Source organism: Sinocyclocheilus anshuiensis, unplaced genomic scaffold (assembly GCF_001515605.1).
Source record: "Sinocyclocheilus anshuiensis isolate Anshui unplaced genomic scaffold, SAMN03320099.WGS_v1.1 scaffold297, whole genome shotgun sequence".
NCBI lineage: Eukaryota > Metazoa > Chordata > Actinopteri > Cypriniformes > Cyprinidae > Sinocyclocheilus > Sinocyclocheilus anshuiensis.
The window spans coordinates 543,277-546,625 of NW_015536479.1; positions in this window are offsets into that span (position 1 = coordinate 543,277).

The following is a 3,349-nucleotide window of genomic DNA, read 5'->3' on the forward strand; positions in this document are numbered from 1 at the left end:
GATTTTTTTTGCACCCTCAGATTCCAGATTTTTAAATAGTTGTATCTCGACCAAATATTGTCCGATCCTAACGAACTATACATCAATGGAAAGCTTATTTATTCAGCATGCAGATGATGTATAAATCTCAATTTCTGAGTGGTTTTATGACTGGTTTTGTGGTTCAGGGTCACATATTACATTTTTAATAGAGTAAAAATTAAAATTCTGTCATTTACTCATCCTGAAGTTTCAAACCTGTTTGAGTTTCTTTGTTGAGCACAAAAGAAGGTATTTTTTTAAATGTTGGTAACTAAACAGTTGATGGTAGTCGTTGACTTCCAAAAAATGCCATGTAAATCAAAGGCTACTGGCAACATTCTTCAAAATATCTTATTTTGTGTTCAACAGAAGAAGAAAAAAAAACACGGGTTTGGAACAACTTGAGGGTGATTAAATGATGACAAATGTCAAACATGATTTACAGTACTAAGGTTTGTGGTAGTCAATTTACTGGTATTGGCTCCATTATTTACCACCCAAAAAAAGCATGCCTTAACCCATTTTGCGCTTGACATGCATGGATGCAATTGTTTTTTCCACTCTGCTTGTTTGCAACCTTACATTTATTTATGCTGCTCTTGGTGGATTGCATTGGTCATTATGGAAATGAGATGTTGCGCATTGTCAGTAGATTACCCGCAAAACTTTCCACTGCCGCCGCCCTTTTTTTTGGAATCACACTTTCACCCTAATTTGCTTTAAGTAAATCTGGCCTAAGATGGGTCCTTTGTGGTCATTCAGAGAGTGCATGTGCCCTTTCGGTTGCACCTCAGTCATCAGTGAAGTTAGAATGAAGGAGCAAGATATGAAGAACTATTTTACAGCTGAAAGACTTATGATAATTAAGAAAAGAGAATAATGCATGGACAAACAGACCAAGAAACGAGTTTAAGCTTTTTTCTGTAGCTGTGTGGAAGAGTTTGTGAAGTCAGACATCTCTTTTCTCTTGTGCTGTGTTGTTTCTCTGCGCCTCACATTCTCTCTCCCTCTGGGTGTCTGCGAGATGTTAATTACAAATTCTCTCACAGCAAAGGGACAGAATTAGGCCGATAACAGCCAATTTGTACCTCAGTCATGCAAATAAATCTAATACGCATGCAGATGCAGTCATGGCAGGCTTGTGCTGAGTGTAATATCTAAAAAACCTCTGTGAACTCAGAAAAAGCGAAACAAATATCTGAGTGGTGCTTGCCACGCAAATGTCACCGGTTCAGTAACAAAAAGGAAGGTCCACAATAAAGAAATACATAGGTACATATTTGCTTTTTGTACAGTATCATATTTGATACTATTTATAAATATATGGTATATATACATTTATTTTAATTCAGAGATGAATAACATGAATGAATTACAATGTATGAATTGAAAGCAAAAAAAAAGTAAATGTAAAATTAATGTAAGCCAAGATATAGTTCAGAATAGTTGAAATGGTTATGGTTGTCTTAGCAAACACCACTAATAAGGCATCTTTCAAGCAGACTACAAACAAACCACAGTGGAGGAGGAAAGGTTAGGTTACAGTACTCAATTCAAGGTCGTTTTGTGGAAGGTTAAAAATCACCGCCCGTTAGGGATTTGTCAAGGTTTGTTAAGATTCATTAATTCTCAGAGCATGTCTTGGTGTATTAAAGACACACTTGCACCTCAGGCATCTGCGCTCTCAAGCAGGGCTGTTTGTCTTAGCTCCTGAGTCAGGAACTCTTTAAAGATTGTGTTTATGTTTGTACACATGACTAAAACTGTCCTCTCTTCAGAAGCTGATAAACTGACATTTTCATGCACAGATCGAGGTTGACATGCTTTTACATGTGAAGGTTAGGGACACTGCCAGTCAGAGCACATCTATAGTCTTACAACAGTTCTTGGAAATATCTTTTCTGAATTGCACAGCAGTCAGTCAGTCACTGCTTGCAGATTCAATAGGAATAAATGAATAGTAAACTGAAAACTACCTGTCACATTTGTCCTTGAATTGACTTAAAGGAGACATATTATGCCCCTTTTTTACAATATGTAATATAAGTCTCTGGTGTCCTCAGAATATGTCTGTGAAGTTTCAGCTCAAAATACTCCACATATCATTTATTATATCATTTTGAAAATACCTATTTTGAGTGGATGCAGAAACAGGCTGTTTTTCGGGCCTGTCTCTTTAAATGCAAATGAGCTGCTGCTGTCCGCCCCATTTTCCAGAATAGAGCTGCGCTATTACAGCTCGTACCTGCTAAAAACATCTGTTTTGGTTCTGATTATCTTGTTTATCGCGCTGAAATCATGCATTTTAAACCATATTAGTATAAACTTCTGATATACGGTTTTCTGAGAGCACACATCTGAAGCACACGGACAGAAAGCGGCTGTCACAGCATGCGAGTACTAAACTAAGTTCTCATTCACACACAAGTTTACGTTAAAAACACACGAGTTACAAAAACAGTCGGTTATGTCTGTGAAGGTTAACAGCGGTGAAATAAATCGCATGTTTATTTTAGATCTGTGTGGCAGCAGAAATATACATTAAATAAATCAATAAATCCACTGCTCTCTTGTCTCCTCTGAGGACTCCAAATATTGTTCTGTGCTCATCTGTGCAGCCAAAGGCAGAACAGTGTGCATGTTTTTCTCAAACTTTCGCCATGGCATTAGAACTAGTACAACGTTGTCGCTTGCGAAAACACAATAAAGGCGGCGTGGGTGGAAACTTACAGATTAAGGGGCGGTAATATTATAATGAGATCCCTTTGCCACGTCACTAGCGGAGCAAAATCAGACGCGCTTGTTTTCTCAGACGCTTGCAGAAAAAGACTTCCCAAAACAAAGTTACTGGGTTAATCTTTTTCACGTTTCCTTGGTGGGTAGATGCACCGGGGACCTGTTGTTTTCAGAATTGTGATTTGCTTTGCACTTCTTGGTCACCGTACTTCAGCTCTCTCCTAAAGAATTATTTAATGGCAAACAGACTGAAGACCAGACAGGCTCTCAATTCATTAAGCGATAGGCTTTTTTACTCTGAAAAGTTTATTCAATGTACCTCAACCTCTCCACTGACATCCATTAATAAACGGCCTCTTGTCTCCTCTCCAGATATCATAAACAAGCATAAAGTGTTTGGCGTTGTTAAACTTTTCCCTACATTGCACATGCACCTTAGCTGGACTACTTGTCGTTGGCTTTTTGACGCGATCGATCCCGTCTTTTGCCGAACTTTTTTTTCCTTTCTTTTCAAATATTGTATTAGCAATGGATTCTATTTACACTAAGTGAAAATAGCAGTATTTTTAGCAATATGCTATTTACACTAAGT